The following is a 19,288-nucleotide window of genomic DNA, read 5'->3' as shown; positions in this document are numbered from 1 at the left end:
GTTTTAGACTGACGGGAGATGCCGATCTAGTTTACGTCGGCCCACATGGCAACGAAATTAAAGCTTACAAGAAGGGTTTGGCGGTAAGTGTATTATTTGTTTATTTGTATAAAACTTTTAGGAATTATTTCCACTGAAGAAAATGATTCCATAGATATACATATAACTTGAACTAAGTGCATTGGCCATTTGGGCCTTGCAGATTATAAGTATTTTATTATTGTAATCACCTAAGAGTAGAACTGAAAAGTCTAAACTTTATTAGTGTTAGAGAATATCGTGATGCATAATTAGTCGGCAAGACACGAATAGTATTAGGCTACTATAGGCTAGCCTACTGTAGCCTAGGAGTAGGACTTCGAGAGTTAACCCTATTTGCAAATAATTTGCTTTATTCAAATTCAAGCCATTCCGATTGGCAATCTCTGAAATAAAGCCTACTTGGTATAATTTTTGTTACTCTGGTAGCTGCCAAAACTCCCAGATCAGCTGTCAGTTACATATCAGCTGTGTAGTGTGTACCCATGCTACCATGAATATACAAGCTTTTAATTTCAATAATGATTATGTGTTTGAAATTGCTAGGTTAAAAACAAAAAGAAATCTTCAGGATAGGACTTTTCAGATTTTCTGAAAGATATGTCCTGGGATTAGTCCCCTTACTAGTTAAAACACAAGGTAGCAAGGGAGAGGGGGGGGGGTCCCTGTCTTGTCCATTTGGAGGATCAATTAAATTAATGAGTGTTACTTTATTATCTCTTTCTTTTTAGAGGTTTTCCCATATTTTTTTAATATATTGGTGCCGGGATGTGCACAGACACTGCAGCAGGTCGAATATATGCTATAGCTAATCAGTTGGCCACCTGCCCATCACTTCATTGTCAGAAGGTTAGCTGTGTTGGCTAATAATTTTTAATAAGTTTAATGGGCCTTTTTGCTGGTGATATTTTAATTATGGTAATTAAGGTTGTTAATATATGCACAAAACAATGTTGCAATTAAATTAGTGCAGGTTAAACCATGGAGCTATAAACCTGGGATTATAGCTCCATGGTTAAACCAAGTTTATATCATTTATATTAAATTTGCAATGTATTATCACATGTAGACACTGCTTGGTGATATACTGTAGTATTACTGTAGAATAGTGACCAGAATGGACCTAAAAAACTAATATAGGCCTAGTGTAATCTCTTTGACAAATTTGAGGGTGGGTGAATAAATTTCTATTCTGGAGGATAGCTGGTTGTTGAGAGAAACAATTGAAAAAAGAGCAAATAAAAATGCACAACAATTTGCTTTCTTTTTATCCCACATGTTATCATGAACTTATTTGACCAAATGATAGGAGTATTTTGGTATAAGACCATAATTTGAAAGAAAGGGATCTGAGAAGGTGGCTAAATCAATAGAAATATCAGGTTCATTTCAATTTCTGTAAGAGTCCTTGTAGGACACGAGTGGTGACAATTTCGCCACCTAAGTATTATTTTCATCTGCATTTCAGCAGGAGGCACATGTACACCTGATTTTGATGGATTCTACAATGGAAGTTGTGTAACATGTTTTTTTTTCTCAAATACCTATCCTAGCTCATAGGCCTTACATGTTAATGATATATGGACCACCTTATGCGTTCAGCTTATAAATGCTAGGCCTGGGTCGAAAATACTGTTCACAAGCAGCACAGTTATCACTAAATCACTTTGTTTTTTGTCATCTAAAAGCAATATTTGTTTGCATGATTGTAACTGCAAAGTCATTCACCATATGCATATCAAGTTATCAACCGATGCTTAAAGTTTGCATCCCTTTGTTGGCCAGTGCAAGAGTATAAGGAGTATGTGTGGAGATTGTCCAGAGAATGAAAGATCTAGCTCATTCATTTGTTCTCAAAGTTATAATTTACTAAGCATATATTAAAGATGATCATGATGGTGGTACATTCAGTAGACTTAATGACTCGCAGTACTGTCGGGAATTTTCATGTACTGCAGCCATAAACACAAATTTCGCTAAGAACACATTTTGGTATTTTTTTTTAGCTGCGTATAATTAAAGCAACAGGAATACCTTTACATAGGACTTCATAATTATCTGATATGAATTTCAAAATGAAAAGAAAACTGAATTGTGATATGAAGCAAGAATGACACATGAACATAACAGAGTTCAGTAGTTGAATTGTTGTCATAAAGAAGTATCCGAGAAAATGTCCTAGGTACGTACATTCATATGCAGTTCATAACTAAAGTACCAACAGAGCCATAGCCTTTTGTCCAAAATTCATCCCCAATGAACCCATATGCTTATTTCAACATCTATTTAAGTAAAATTTGCTACTTGGTTAATAACCAAGAAGTCTTTCCTTCCATACTGTAACTCTACAGTGTGAATTTCTGTCATTAATATAAAAAATTCTGCAAATTCCCTTCAAAGATTAATTTGTAACATTTCTAAATGCTTACAATATATAGATAACCAAAGTATAGGTAATGTACCAATGTATGCTTCCTACATCAGTTAGGTGTAACCCTGTCATCTCACTGACAGATTCCAAGGCAATTTTCTGACTAACTATCAATCACTCATCCAGGTACTTATACATTGTCAGCTAGATCACTGCATGTGACTTGCATCTCACTTCAGAGATTTCCCATTGGACTTCCATATAACAGTTGGGTTTGACAAGTCAGTAAGTAATAGGTTTGGTAATGAAGAAAAAAATTGGTAACAGAGTCTTCCAGTGTGAGTTACAATAATAACAGAAAAAACAATTGAATGTTTAGCATTTTACAAAACTCAGATATAAATCACTTGAACATCAGTTCGTATGATTAGATTGTGTATGGTTCTGAATGCCATTTTACTTCTTTTTTTAGATGGGTGTGGATGAAACGATTTGGGAATCTAGTTGAATGGGGAGCTAGCGGTGAGTCATGCCACGCAAACGACAATGATGAAGAGTAGTACTGCACTTGGTTTATCCAATTTATTCAAACAAAACAAACAGACAAACAAAACAGCCTCTGCAATGAGAAGAGAAAATTGAAAACTTAACAGTTGTCCAGGTAAGTCATGTATACATTTAACCCAACAACTTACCATTGGTGTGAAACTCCTCAATTGAATGAAAATAATAAAACAACAGATAAGTGGTAAAACAATCTTGCAATGAACAAGTGACTAGCAACCCTGCAATAGCTCATCTCTAGTGAAAATAACAAGATAATAATTGAGTAAGACTTGAATGAATTGAAAAAGAATTGGAAATGAATTGAAGAAAAGAATGGAGTTATCGGTTCATCCATATAAACCCGAAGAGTGAAAATGTGAATCTCTTACGTAGTACAATAACATCATCCATAAAAATGATAACAGCAGAATATAATAATATATACTGAAGTACCAATCTAGCACATAACTAAAGATGAAATTTAATTAACACCTTCTGTAACATGAAGAAGAATACAATTCAATGGCATGGCGGACATACATCCTTTCGCTCCTGGCAAGATAAAATCAGAAAATAATAGTAAACAAAATAGCTAAAATGTAACCTCAGGTACTCGCGTGAACAATTATGACCACAAAGGAAATACCCTGCAAAATATCATGCATCACTTACCAGCCCAGTCATCTAACAACAATGATCAGTAAACCTCACATCACCGGATCACGACTCAGCTCAAAAGAACCTAAACCAGAAAATTAATATATAACCATATAAAATCTGGAATAGCTCACAAAGGTTAATTTAATTGAATTATAACATATATAACTACATATAAGCATTTAAAGTACTAAGTACAACTTGGTAAAGTCAGATATGCTATTTAGGAGCACCAATACACAAGCTGCCCAAAGTATTACAAAAGTATGGTACAACATTTGCCTTTTAAGAACAATACACTACAAGGGTATTTCATACATGCTTAGATATACTACATAGTGCTCATACACAGCCCCTTTAATTTGATGTACAACTGAAACTCTTAAAATGTCTGAGTTGATGAACCTTTAATCCCTTAATTACACTGGATTAACACAAAATTGAAACTGAAGTTAAGCTAGAAATATAATAACCAATAACGTCTCACTTGAGTTATACACACAGTCCCAAGGGAATTCCTATAATACACCGAAACACCTAGAACCCATCAATCGGTTTAACATCAGTTACTAAAGCACATTGTAAATGAATCATGATTAACTTAACTCTGTCTGAACTAATATCGAGACAATAACTGATCATAACTGAAAACATGGACTCAGTCAGTACTACCCCTTTAACCATGTGACTTAGAATTATTCTCATAATGTCACTGAGAAGCTACTAAAATATGAAATTGACAGATAAATAAGGTAATTAAACAAATATCAATAAACAAATATCAAATAAAACAGTTTGAAATGCAATCTTCCTTTTACACTTGAAACTAAACCTTCTCAAGTATAACACTGACTTAAATAGCCCTACTAACTTACTGTTACTGTACATAACAATATGTATGAATGCTCCACCACATGGTAGAACTCTTTGAGAGAAACTCAATAATATCCCCAAATCTCTCTTACAATAATAGTTCTTGCAACATATGCCATTAAGTAAAATTTAACTAATAATCAATATGAAATAACTCACCAAGATACACTGAAATAGGCTCTTTTTCTTCACATGAATGGTTGAATTTCCTCTCACAAAACAATCAATACCATGTCTCTCTAACAAAGGATAAGTGGAGGAATGAAGCACATGGCTCTGAGAGTAAAAGTAGTTCAGTAGCCAACCTCCTCACAAAGTGAAAGGATACCAACTTAAAATTATTACACAAGCAACTGACATGTTGGTTAACTTATACACATGAACATGTCATCTTAGTTTAACAACATACAACAGAAATAAAGACTCCATTGGGAATAAACTTTCCACAATCACTAAAACTATAAGCCCTATTTCTTTGTGGAGAGTATGTGGTTAGGTACTATGGAGCAGAGAACAATGAAGACCTGTGTAACATGATGGGTAGCAACAGGGAGATGGAACAACTCCTTGGCAGCAGTGCTCTCCTAATGAATATGCAAAGGGTATCAGTGAAGGGCAGAGAACTTCCTGTACCTGTGCAGAGTGCTGCAACCTTGGAATGCCAAAAGGGCAAATTCCACTTTATCACATGGATATGATTGGACCCCTTCCAGAGACCATCAATGGAAATAAGTACATCATATAAACCCTATGTGACTATTTTTCAAAATGGCCAGAGGCTGTTGCTGTAAGAAACAAAACAGCAAAAACTGTTGCAAACTTTCTGTTTGAAACCATGGCCAGGTAAATATCCATCTACTTTTGTTTCTACTGTACATGGAATTAGTTACGCAGACCTGCATTTGCACTGTTTTAACTGTGACCCAGAAAGCGCCCAAATGGTTACAGGAATTTATAGAAGTTGTTTTTTAAGTTAATGTCAATAAAATGTTAGTGGGATATGGTCAGTGCTTTTAACTTTTTTTTTTTTTTTTAAATCAGTGCTGAAATGATTTCCTGATTAAACCATGTAGCCATTCTGCAGATGCCAGTAGTTCATTACATTACTCGTAATCAATACTTTAACAATAGTTATTTAAATGTTTCCATTTATTTAGATTTGGGTGCATGAAAATTGTCATCTCAGACCGGAGAGGAGAATTTGTTAATGCTCTGAACAAGTCCCTGTTTGACATGATAGGGGTAGACCACAGAGAATCCTCTAGCTACCACCCACAGACCAATGGGCTTGATGAAAGATTCAACCAAACTCTGCAAAGGTCACTCATCAAGGTTGTCAATGAAAACCAACATGACTGAGATGAAATGCTGTCTTCAATTCTCATGGTGTACCGTACAGCCAAACGTGGTTCAATAGGTCTTTCACCTTTTGCTGTGATGTTTGGAAGGTTGGTAATAATTTAAACCTGCCATTGCTGAATAGAGATTTACATTTGCTAAGGCCATATACAGAGAAAAAGCAATCAGGGATAAGAGAGTTTGGACAAATCTTGCATAGCTACACTGTCCAGTCCTCTGTACGATAAAATCTAATTTGACACATCCCAGGTCCTGGGAAAAACCGCTAAATAGAGGACCATCAATAACCCAATTTAAGTTACAATATCTAAACAAATAAATATTAATCCTGTATGGTACACTCTGCAGCAAGTACAAAATATGAACATTCATTAAACTGTAAATGCATGCCCATTAACTTAAAAGATACATGCAATTAATGCCACTGACATTGGTTTTGTTTTTCATATACTATATATTTATCATAATTGACTGGTATGCAAGTTGGACCTATAACAGCACAGAATATATATAAGGGTTTTATATTTGTGCTGGTTTGAGTATGTGATGTGACTCAAATTTCTGGTTCAATGTTCTTAATAGTGAAAATAAAATATAATAAAATTTATTTATTCTTCAGTCAACAAAGTGTTGTGAATAATTGAATGTTAATTTATCTTCATATATCCAGAGAGCCATTGCGACCAGTCGACATTGAAGACTCCATTGTCCAACCAGAAGCTCCTACTACAGACTGCAGCGATGCACAGCGGGAGAGGGTTTTTCAACTCATGTCACAGTCGCGGGACATAATCAAAGGTGTTGTGAAAGAAAATATTGGCAAAGCCCAAGAACGGCAAAAAAAGAATTTGGATAATAGGCACCAAAAAAGGTAATTATATAATGCTATGTTGTACATTGAAGTTGTAGTTAAATGAATGGCAACATATGCATTGTATTATGATGTTTACGTATATCTGCTGGATTTTATTTATTCAGAGCTTAGAAGTTGGTTCCAGTGTTCTGGTACGGAATGCTAGAAAGGATGCCCGAATAGGAGGGAAGCTTGAAAACTCTTGGCTAATTGGGCCGTATGAAGTGAAGGCTGTGAATGAGAAAGTACTGTACACACATATTAACAGTACCACAGGCCTTCCTCAGAAGAAGAAATTCAATTCAATTTTACTTAAAGAATTTTGCACAAGTAAGATTTCTTTGCAGTATTTTTTTTTGGGGGGGGGGGGTGGGGGATGAGGAGGATTGGCATGATTCCTCCAGAATTTCCTTAAAAATAATCAGCAACTTAATCAGTTCTGAGTATTCACTGGCTTATGTGAGGGTAAAGTGCTGTAGATGTCTTCACACAATAAATCAGTTTCGACTTAATGGCCTAACAAATTAACCATTATTGCCAACAATAATAAAGACGGGAATAAGTTAATTAGAAGAAAACTTCAGTTTCCTGACAATTGTTTTCAGAAATTAAATTTCATTTGTTTTAGTTTCGAGAAGATAATTTTATGTGATGTCAGTTTGAAACTCTGCAATTTAATGTTCAACTTCTGAAGACCAGCTTTCCTGGCTTTGATAATAATCGTAACCTATTCATTCATGCTGGCGTGCGTGTGCGTGTCTTTGTACCGCCCACATCGTAAAAATCGAAGCTTAGATTGATCCCATGGTTTGTGCAAAAGAGTACATTGTTGAGTACAAGAAGCGTATTGTATTGTTTGAGGTCAAAGGTCATTCGGGTCAAATTGTGAAACCTTGTTAACATGGTATCTCAATATTGGAAGCTTGGGCAGATCTCGTACTTGGTAAGATAGTGCATAACATTGAGTAAAAGAAACTGTTTGATTTTGTCGGAGGTCATAAACGTCATTTGAAGTCAAAAAATGCCAAACAGTTACCTCACTCCCCTCTAACCTGTCCCTACACTAACGCACCTTCCTAAACATAATATTTCAGAAGCTTGGAACGATCGCATATATGGTATGTAATTGTACCACATTGAGTACAGAAGCCTAATGTTGTGGGCCGAGGTCATAGGCGTGCGGGACCATTTAATCTGGGGGGGCAGAAAGTTTTGTGCCCGAAAGTTCCCGTGACACTATCTAAGCGGAGCGCCACCATCGGTTGGCGCGTAGCGTACAAGAAAATTGTTGGCAAAAAAAGCCTCTCAGATTGCCGGAAACGGCACATCTGAGGCCTTGCAAGTTGCATATAAACATTCTTTATTTTATAATCTCACATTTTAGAAATTTACACTTCCCCAAAAATTTGGCAAATTAGAAGAAGAAAAAATGGTTACATCACTTTGAAGAGGAAAAATAGGACAGTATATTTTTTAAGCTCATATTTAGTTACCGTATTTATTATTTTAACACAGTACTCAGCTACCTCCAGAAAAACATACATTGTTCAACGACACGTAGGCGGGATAATGTCGCTGTGTCGGGTGAGACTGCAATTTGTCTCACAAAACAGTATAAAATGTAACAAAGAATATGATAAACCTGTACTTCTAGGCTTGTAGGCACTCCCGCCCCCCCCCCCACCATCCATTCCATCAAAAAGAAAATGTTTCTTATATACACTGATGTTGGAGATGTCCAGGTATACAGTTGACTAGTTAGAAAAAAAATTGATCGCGCAAAAAGCGTGGTAGCCCAGGTGAGCTGTGCTTACGGTGGTGTTACACGGAAATATTCGGGCATCATGATGCTAAATAAAGAAAATCAATGAATTGTCGGGCAAAAATTTGAAAAAGATTTGGGCAAGCTACTGCATATTTATATATATATATATATATATATATATATATATATATATATATATATATATATACATATATATATATATATAGTTTCTCCTCTTAGGCTGCCCAAATTCTTCAGGACTTTTGCCCGAATTTCTTGTCCTCTGGAAATTTGTTTTTTAAGACTCCCCCCCCCCCTGCCAGGCCTATTTTTACAATTCATGGTTAAGTAAGTTTCCAGTTTGCTATGATTGTGTTCTTTGCTTTGATTCAACAGAGATCTGTTTGCAACAGTTTTTCTTCAAGTTCCACGAAGCAATTGTATGACCAATTGAAGAAACTCAAAAAGTTTGAAGAACAGTAAGTGTTAAATATTTCATTAAAGTGGGATTATATGCACTCCATAATCATGCAGTTACTGATACCAACCTCAGTGGTATACATTGGCAGTTACAAGCAAAATTTTGTAGTGCTTCAGCAACTCTCAAAATTCAAGCAGAAACAAATATTGATTAATATTAATGATAAAGGTGCTCTACCTGTTACCTATCATCATCGCTCGGCCAAACGCTTTTAGATGTTTCGCTACTTGTTGCAAACGTTTGTTGTGCTATATAGTAATGATATGTATACTTTCAATGGTTAAGCACTGCATTTAAAGGAACTTTTTATTGAAAAATGGGATCCAGTCCTTCTGGTCATATCATTGTTTGTAAGTTTATCGCCCTAAGCCTTGCCTTGTCATGAATTTTACTTTCTGTGATTGAGTGCTTGAACTGTTGGCCAGTCCTGCCAGAAAATTTGAATCTAACGCTGACTTACGTCGAGACGTGACCTTAGTGCTGCACATAGGTCACACTTGATCAGATCTCACTCTAAGCTTGGCCTTGATACAATACACAGGAATGCGTACAGACTTCAATAGGCTATCAACTTGCCATACTGTATATCTGAATGCTCGCATGCTCAAGGAGGATCAGATCCCACACTTGGGGATTCAAGTTGCTATACTCTGAATAATCGCATGCTTAATGAGGATCAAGCAGACCCCACAAATTGAGGTGATCAGCTTGCTAATCTGAATCTCACATGCTCAAGTAGGATGAGACGTACAAGGGCGATCAACTTGCCAAAGTTTGCATTCTCGCATGCTCAAGGATGATCAGACCCTACAATTTGGGTGATCAACGTCCTATAGTATAAATTATTGCATGGTTAAGGAGGATCAGACCCACAAGGGCGAACAACATGCTAGTCTGAATATACTCCATACATGCTCACGGTGGATCAGACCCACAATTGGGGGATCAATTTGCTACAGTCTGAATGCTCGCATGCTCATGGAGGATCAGATCTGCATTTGTGGCAGTAAACAATATTGCTAGTCTGAATGCTTCACCTTGTTATTACCGAATGCTGCAACATACATTAATTTGAAGTACCCATTCGTAAGAATTGCAGAAATCATGTTTTCACAGTAATATTTACTTTCTATTTAATTTCTTTAACTTTGAAGCAATGCTTACTATTCATGCGTTCTTTTCTGCAGGCTGAATTACCTCAGTGACGTTCTTGTCTCTCATGCTGTGGACCATCTCTACCACCTTGTCACAGGTTGCACCGAAACAGAAGCTGAAGCAGCCTGTAGTCAACTGCGCAAAAGCTTACCAAAGTAATGATCCTGATGCACAACTATCTTTTCAATATGATATGTGGTGTAAACATGCATTTTTTTAGCTTGTGGTTACTTATCAACTTCTCTATTCAGTCAATAATTTTAAACTTTTATGTATAGGTATAGGTTGGTGCCAAGGGTCAGAGCATTTCACCAGGATAGGAAGGGAGGCTATCCAAGCTGAATATGATGAGGTTGGAGATGATCAGGTGTTTGAGTATAACAACCAGTGGTTAAGACAAGAACTTGATAATTTATGATAAAAAGGTTTCTTTCTTTCATGCATATTGTTATTGTTTGTCCCCCACCCCCACTGATAGACAATTCCAGAAAAAAAAATCCCGCTTAAAGTTTAAGTATGTTTATATGTGCAAGATAGATTAAAAACAGCAAGCAACCAGAAAAACAAAGCATAAATGCCGTCAGATAGCACTTTTTGGAACCGGCAATAAGTGTCCTTATATTAAGCAATATTTAATTCACACATTCCCTCTGTTCAAACCACACTAGATTGGTTTTAATTCAATTCATAACCCCCCCCCCCCCCCCCTCACACACACACTTCCTCCTCCTCCATATATATCAAAGGGTCTGTTTTTCTCCCCCTGGCAAGGAGGAAAATGTGCACACAATTAGTAGACTGGATAGAATTAGTATTTCTATTATCTTATAATGCATAAGTAATGGCATTGTAAGGTTGAATCAAGAGCAATGTTCCCAGAGAACTCCAGTCAGAATGATGGTATAAGTAAATCCTGGGATTGTTTTTGTTGATTGTGAAGTTCAAAGGACTCTAAGGTGACAAAATTCTAACAAAAGTCTCACATAACAAGCATATATTTTACCACACGTAGAAATTAAGTTGTTCTATTGGTAGTTGTAATCTATAAACTCATATGTCACATCCAGGACAGTAAATGGCAGTTAGTTCGTCTTTCTTCAGGTAAATAGAATTTTTACATTCACCATCTAATTTTTTAAATTCTGTTCTGCTATGCTTTGCTTTGGTCACACGAATAGGTACTAATTAACAGAAAACTGGCTAAAACAAGCAGAACAATTATCTTTCCAAGATGAGGGAAGCCAGCTCACTTGATATAGCATACATTCTTTTTTAGTTCTAAGCATAAACTTAGAGTCGTGACGGTATGGGTTAGAAAAAACTGATTTGTCATATTGCGTCATCTCAATATCAATGCTTAATTTGTTTGCTGATTTAATAAACCAATGCGTTAATACTTGTGTGTGCGGTATGGCTTCAAACACGCTATCTCAAGAAGGGAAGCTTGGAAAATGTAAGATTTGGTATGTATGTGAATCATATTGATTATATCCTATATTTTTTGGGTGGATGTCAAAGGGTAAACAGGGTTCAAGTTGTGAAAACCTTGTAAAAATTATAAGTTCAAGAAAGGAAGCTGAACAGATATCCTATTTAGTCTGTAAGTATACCACATGGCTAAAAGAGGCCTTTGTTATTGTGGAGATTAACAGTGGTCAAATTTTGTAAACCTTTAAAACTTGATATCTCAAGATGAGGAAGCTGGAAGAAATCTCATATTTACTGTAGTATGTATCACATTGAGTGAGTACAAGCAGGCTATCAGTGGTCATTTGTGTTAGCATCTGTCATTGTGAATATACTGTTTGTCACTTCTTGCTGTATTACTAAGATCAAGTGTGTCAGTATGTCCCATTCATATGAAAGGATACTCATGTTGGATCATAGAAACCACAGTCTGGTTTATGCATACATGCTACTTGACAGCTGTCCTCATATGCCATTCAAGTATATCAAGGCAAGTAACAACTGGGATATAGTTTCTTTATCTGTGATGCATTATGTAGTTGTTGCAACTGAATAAGCGTTTTCGTAGAAAAGGTCTTGTATCATGTAAGTTAACTAAAATCTCAATTAAAGATGCAGAAGTAGAATGCACTCATCACACAGTATATCTAGGTGTTTGTATTGATGACAAACTAAGTTTCACTGGTCATATAAGCAGAATACTTAAACGGGTGTACTTCATAGTCTCAACTCTATCGTATATAGTTCCATATTTTCATGTTGATGTAAGGAAAAGAGTTTTTACTGCCAATATCTTACCACACCTAATATATGCTGTTTCTGCTTGGTATCACTTTTTACTAATTAAAGATAATAAGAGAATTTTTTTTTTTTTAAAGTATTGTTCTAGAATTTTTAATATAGATTTTAACTTTCTTATGAGTACTGTAAACAATGCTGCTAAAAATGAGTTCATTAGAAGTGTAAAGTGCATACAGAGAAATGACAGACATTCTTTGCATACCGAACTTAACTCTCTACTTCGAGAAACTACTAGGTATAATCTGAGAAACAAAGCAATAACACCAAAATTCAGAATTAATGTGTATAGATAGTTTTATTTTTCTTGCTGCTATTTTATTTACAAAATGGTAATCTGGATAATTTATTGTAGACAGCTGCACTTGTACGTTTTGTATATATATATATGTGTGTATATGTATGTGTGTATGTATGTGTGTATATATGTATGTATGTGTATGTATGTATGTGTATTTTTATTTTCAGTGTTGACTGGCCTTGGATGCTCCCCAGTAAAGGATTCAGGTGATTATACTGTTGACTGTGTCAAGACCAAACTTTTAGTGCAAAGAATATATATTTAATGTCAACAGAAAAGGTGGGCCAAATATGTAGACAAAAGCAAGAGAAATGTTAACTGATACCAAGTTGTGTGAATTGTGTACAAATATGATTTTACTGGCTTCAGCTTGCATTTCCCAATTAGCCCTAATTGATTTTTTTTTCTTTTCCAACATTTGAACAATAGTCATTGAGATACTTTGACTAACACTAAACAATCTGAGTGTAGTAGAACTGGTTCTCACACAGCCTCCTTTCCCAGTATTTATGTTAAGCCTGATACTTAGTGTGACCAGCAGCATGTCATTTGAAGGTAGTCTGTATAGGCCACAAAGTTGTATTGTGACATCAAGAAATACTTTCTCTACAGGTCTTTATAATCTCCAAATTTTCTCAGACATTTTAAAAGAACATGCAAAAGGACAGAATGTCCCAGTGAGGTAAATTTCCTACAGGTGGTACAAAAACAGTTTAATAATTTTGACCATTGGTGACCATATTTTAGTATCTGGCATATTTGAAGCCAATACATAACTTTCAGCTGATTTTTGTTGAAAATAATTGATATAGCTTAGAGGCCTTTATGCCCATTAACAATACATCGTAGCAACAAACGTTTTTGGTGTTTATCAATACCAGTTGTGCATGGTGAAATATTCGTTTGGAAATACCTTCTAATGAATAATGCACTGCCTGACTGTGCAGGCAATATATCATGATTCGATGGTTGACATGTCATGAACACACGAAAACACCCTACACAAACCCTCTGCTCCTATACCATATGATTTTATATTGCTTCCCAAGTGCCATTTCCAACCAGCCAGGCATTGCCCAATCTTAAAATATATCACATGAAAAGGAATTCCCAAGTATTTTCACCATAGTTAACATTCACAGCCTGTCGATAATTGGATTAACAATAGTCTACCTTTAATTGATTGCCTGACCAACAAATACTGCTAGGCTACAACTGTGGACGCCAAAGCATGGTTTACTTTGATTTATGTAACCTTTTTTTCCCATGTGAATGTCATTTTGTCTTGAGATCCCCAAGATTTCAAAAGTTACTAGATGTGAGGCTATCTGTTATTGTCAATGGTTGTCAAGCATTAGTATTAAAAGTAGAAGGGAAATTGGATGATTTTTATAAAACAAAGTATTTGTAACAGCTTGTACTAAAAATAAAGAAACAGATACAGTTGTTCTATGTCACAATAGATGTAGGATGTTGCACAAGTCTTGCAGCACTTTTGTCATTTTTTAGAAATGTATTATCTTATGCAGCAGAGAACATGAAGGAGAATTAAATTTACAATAAATTTTAAATTAAATTGATATTTCCATTCATTTGTGTCTGTCCAAATAGTATCATGCAAGAAATCATTAATGACCATATATTTCAGCCGTTCACCATGTAGCGAAATTGGTCTAAAGTTCCTCTATAAATCCTGCCAATAAGAAATGCAATTAAGATGAACAGGCATACTCCAAAGAAGCCTTGATGTCCTGATGTTTTTGCACTACGTTTCCATACAGAAGAGCTTGTAGGACACATTTATCCGTGCTATTCTCTCATCCTGTCCGCGCGGACAGAAAATCACCACACACGGACGTTTTTTCCTAGTTAATAGTGTCCGTCCGGACAGATAATACTGTCCGCCGGACACAATTCCCCCCGAGAAAGTTGTCCTACGGACACAATTCCCGTGGAATAGTGTCCGTGAGACGCCCGGACACTATTCCCTGTCACACCAGCAGTATTAATATCATGTTTCTATCAGCTCAAGGTTAGGAACCATTTGTTCTAGCAATACCAGTGCTTTGAGAGCATGATATTGGAGAACAGTTTACAGAGGTATTGGCATTAGGAAATTTACCGAACTGGCTGGTGACAACAATTAATGTTGGCTATCGTACAATCATTCCGCAGCTGCCACATTGACTATCGAAGGTTTATTTTGTACCCTTCAAACATGGAAGAGAGGTAAAGTTCAATCAGTATATCTATTCATATTTTGTCACTATGTGTACTCTATTGCATTTGTTTGTACATTATGTGTTATACGGTAGTCCCACTGCTGGTTTCATTAGTGTATAGTAAACATAGAATATCATAGGCAACGCATACCTAACATATTGATGCCTATCTATACTATGAGTACTCTGGGACGTTCTTTCAAGTTTTTGTGCAGCGCGATAATATTAATTTGAGTTCAAAGGCTACAGATAGGTCTATCACACGATTGAAAACGAAAGTGTAAAGTTTAATGAGCGCACTGGAAGCTACAAAGGTACTGTATCATTACAACCAGACAAGGAAGTACAACCGACAAGGAAGTATCAGGAACTGTAGCAAGCGCCATCTTGTACCGGAAGGTAAGTTGAAAAATCTGTAGGTATACAGGAAATTAAACAACTTAAAATAAATTAAACAACTTATAAAACGGATCCTTTTAATTATATTCGTTACAGTTGAAAGGATTCATTCAAGGGAATGATATATGTGCTATGGGGTATTCTACTGCTGATTTTGTTAGTGTATAGGCTACATAGAATATCACACGCGGGCAAAATTGCGATGCATAGCTAACATGCACCTAACATATTGAATCCTATCGAATGTTTCTGGATCTAAATGTGAAATACCTGATGGCTCGTCATCATTTAGCCCACAATCATGATCATCTTAATGCTTTGTGCATAATTTTCTAAGAAAACGAAAACTGCAGCGCGTCAGGGGACTTACATCATTGGACCCCCATTAGAGGGACCATACGCCCGCTTGGATATGTGCCCCGTGCCCCTGGTCCCAATTCCCCCGCTCACATTGTCACCCCTGGCACCAGCTTGAACTACCCTCAGCATACGCTCATCAAATATTGCCCTCATTTTGTTCTGTCCGCCCCGCCCTCTCAAATCCAAATGTCTGACAACGAAATCCTCTAGCTTCTTTTTTAGCGAACTGATTTAAACTAGTTAGCTAAGTAACATAACTTTTCAACTTAGATGCAATTTAAAGCCTATATATGGGTGTTAATTTTACCGATCTATAAGCAGTGGCGGAGATTTCTTGTCAGAAGTGGGGGGGTTGCAGGCCATTGATGAAATAAAAATTCATAACTGCTGGCTCACTAAGTGGAGCGCCACCATAAGTTGGCGCGAAGTGCACAAGAATTTTTTGGCAAATATTGCCTCCCAGATTGCAGTAAATGGTACTGCCCAGGCCTTGAAAAGCTGCATTTAACCAGGGGCGTATGCAGGATTTTCTAACCTGGGGGGGGTGCGTATTACTATCTAATCGTAGCGCCACCATTGGTTGGCGCGCAGCGTACAAGCAAATTTCTGGTTTTGGTACCCCCAGATCACCGGAAATGGCACTTCTCGGGCTTGAAACTGACCAACCATATGTACACTTTTGCCTGAGAACCAAGTTTTTTCCAAATAGTTTTTTTTCTCATCTATAACCTTTTTGAAGATTGTCACCAGTCACACATCATGTTCGACTTCATCACATATCCTGTGGATCATTGCTTTTGTAGGTGATTCTTCGTCGCGGCCCACAATATCCGTCAGCCCCACTGTTCAGAATTTGAAAATTCACAATTCTCGTGAATAAATTCACTTCAAAACATACCCATAATGTTGCACAAAATATCATCTATGGACAACCGATATAGAAAAACCTCCTTCAAACCCTAACAGACGGGTCAAAATTGCACGAGTATGATGAAGAATGGTGGTTAGGGAATTTTCGAAAATTCAGACGGCTACTAAAAAATTTCGTTGAAGGAAATAAAAATATACCTGATATTTCCGAAACCGAACACTACACACATCGACAGTTTGAGCATGGGTGCAGATCAGTCTTATGATAATGGTGGGGACGCATGTCTGTTCTATGACACTATCTAAGCGGAGCGCGACCATGGGTTGGCGCGTAGCGTACGATTTTTTTGGCAAATATACCTCCCAGATCGACGGAAATAACACTTCCCAGACCTAATGATGCTCCTAAACCTCCTTAAGTTTTAGATCTCATGGCTTAGAAATTTAGTTTGGAGAAATACATGGGCGTCTGCAGAAAGAAAATCAGGGGACAAATAATCCAAGTAGACTTTTGTATATATGATGGGTCTGGGGTCCTCTCCCAGAAAACAAATATAGACTGCCGCAAATGCGATTTCCGTCCTATATTAAACAACTGTGGATAAAATACAATAAAATGAGAACTGCTGCATGTCATTTGCACAATGCTGGATCAAACTGCGCCAAAGTTCAATACAGGGGAACTTGAAATGCAGCTATTGGTCAAGACAAATTGGTGGGGACACGGTATATCATGTCCCCACTACTGAAAAAGTTGATGGGGACGCGTCCCGCTGTCCTCACCAGGATCTGCGCCCATGGTTTGGAGGCTGTTTATCGTGGAACGCCATTTTCATGCTCACTGATATAATGTGATATCTGCTCTTTGCGTTACAAATTCGAATAATTTTGTCACTGTTCCTCTTTCTCTTCCCGTTTTCTTGCCGTATTTTCTACTCCAACCTTTTCTCTCTTTCTCTCTTTCTTCTTTTCTTTTCCTTCCTTCACCTCGTTGAAGTTGGCAAGTGTATACAGATCCAAAGCTATTCAACAGCAACAAAACGTTATTTTGTGTATGTCTGTTGTGGGGTGAAGTTAGCGCTATAAGCTACAAGTTCCAATGCGCAAGGTGGGGGAAAGGGGCTAGAAATAATGTGTGGGTCAATTCTAACTCGGTTTTCGGTCGTTAATTGTTGATGTAGCCTACCAGGTAAAAGGTTGAAATGACTTTAACAATTTCAAATTTAATAATTTGATTTATTATGCCATTTGGAGCACATAACATAGGCTATAACAGAATATTACTGGCAAAAACTAGGGGGGGTTGATTGTGTGGGCCAACCCCCCCTCTTCAAAAAGTGGGGGGTTAAACCCCCCAACCCCCCCTGTTTCTCCGCCACTGTCTATAAGGGTACCTTTCATCGGAAATTTTGACGCTCCTTGCCAACCGATGATGGCGCTCCGCTAAGATAGTGACGTATAACAAAAGTTGCATATCACCATCTGACCAGAATGTTCTATTTGAGGTCAGATAAGCTGTGATTGGGGAGATTAAAGTGTTCAGCAACAGGGAAGCCTGGGTTATTTTTGCGGATACTTAGTTTGTGGTTATTGAACCGAAGCCTGAACTTAGTGCTGGTTTCTCCAATATAGGTGACATGGGGGCACTTGCAACAATACAGGAGGTAGATGGTATTGGCTGAGTCGCAACCAAATCTACCAGGTCTCAGGGTGGTGCCTGAGGCCCGATGGAGGAAAGCGGGGGAGGGGTCGAGGTGTGTGCACACCAAGCATCTGCGTTGGTTACAAGGGATGTTTCCACTATCAGGCTCATTACTGGGTGGGGCGAGATAAGTTCGAACCAGTACTGATCGGATGTTACGTGGTTGTCTATTTAAAGCACGACACCTTGATCATTTTCCGTAATGGTTGTTACTACATAGATATATGGCACAGTGTTCTCCAGAATACTTGAGATAGAAGGTCAAGTTTTAAGGATGTTACGGTGGCTGAAGCTGATGATTAACAAGATTGCTAGAAATTTAATTTTTTTGTAAAAACAAACTGTTCTTTTGGTTATTATATGTTAATGTCAAAACAACTGAAGTGTTGCGCGCGTGAGGTAGTATGACTGCATTGTTACAAAGAGTGCTTTAGAATATTTCATTGCAATCTTTTATGTCAAAGGTCTAATACCAGCATGTTTAAGTTGCAAAGCTCACATGACGTAGAAAATTATGTTTCTTGGCACGTTCATGGGATGATAATTTTAGCTAATGCTGCGGGTAGAACTGTATCATGACAAATTTTGAAATCAGACAGTTGATTATGTTAATTTTGGGGAGCTTTCAAATATCTTTACATGTTGAGGGAGTTAGGTGAAAATGCCTCAGTCGACCAAATGCTTTTTGTACATGCATCTCAGAAACTAAAAAGTAAATCATTTAAATTTCGTAAGCATGCACCTTTAATTTCATGTTTTTGTTCTAATATTTGGTTATGTCTTTGTTATTGCAGTTTTTTTATTATAGGTAAAAGTGGGATTAACATTGCTGAAAAATTGCAACCGTTTGAAAGTATGATACCAATGTGGTTACGGCCGCCTAATATATCTGATGCAAACTGTCATCCATAACTGGACACAAAAATTATAATATCATGCACTGAAAAAATAAACTAGTCAATATTGCAACGGACTAACGTTAAATTAGTCTCTAACGTTAGTCAATGCACACAGACTAGCAAAAATCTTCTTTTCATCACTGCTTCTTAGTCGGTTTACATCGACTAAGG

General features: G+C 36.9%; 3 long non-coding RNA genes across 3 annotated transcripts in view; 2 read left to right on the top strand and 1 right to left on the bottom strand.

Annotated features, from left to right (window-relative positions):
• Positions 1 to 2,977: 2,977 nt before the first annotated feature.
• Positions 2,978 to 5,176, bottom strand: LOC139981404 (uncharacterized). The gene is made up of 2 exons (XR_011797834.1): positions 3,629 to 5,176; positions 2,978 to 3,029 (listed from the first exon to the last, which is right to left on the bottom strand). It is a non-coding gene; the product is annotated as an uncharacterized lncRNA (long non-coding RNA).
• Positions 5,177 to 5,182: 6 nt separating this feature from the next.
• Positions 5,183 to 10,289, top strand: LOC139981402 (uncharacterized). The gene is made up of 6 exons (XR_011797833.1): positions 5,183 to 5,329; positions 5,644 to 5,934; positions 6,516 to 6,716; positions 6,824 to 7,028; positions 8,860 to 8,942; positions 10,132 to 10,289. It is a non-coding gene; the product is annotated as an uncharacterized lncRNA (long non-coding RNA).
• A 4,380-nt stretch (positions 10,290 to 14,669) lies between these two features.
• Positions 14,670 to 19,288, top strand: part of LOC139981242 (uncharacterized) — a 34,559-nt gene continuing 29,940 nt past the window's right edge. The window contains exon 1 of the long non-coding RNA XR_011797818.1: positions 14,670 to 14,894. This is a non-coding gene — a long non-coding RNA (uncharacterized lncRNA). The remainder of the gene's footprint in view (positions 14,895 to 19,288) is intronic.

Source organism: Apostichopus japonicus, chromosome 15, assembly GCF_037975245.1.
Source record: "Apostichopus japonicus isolate 1M-3 chromosome 15, ASM3797524v1, whole genome shotgun sequence".
NCBI lineage: Eukaryota > Metazoa > Echinodermata > Holothuroidea > Aspidochirotida > Stichopodidae > Apostichopus > Apostichopus japonicus.
The sequence above is the reverse complement of the archived record's forward strand: the minus strand, read 5'-3'. Positions and strand labels throughout refer to the sequence as shown.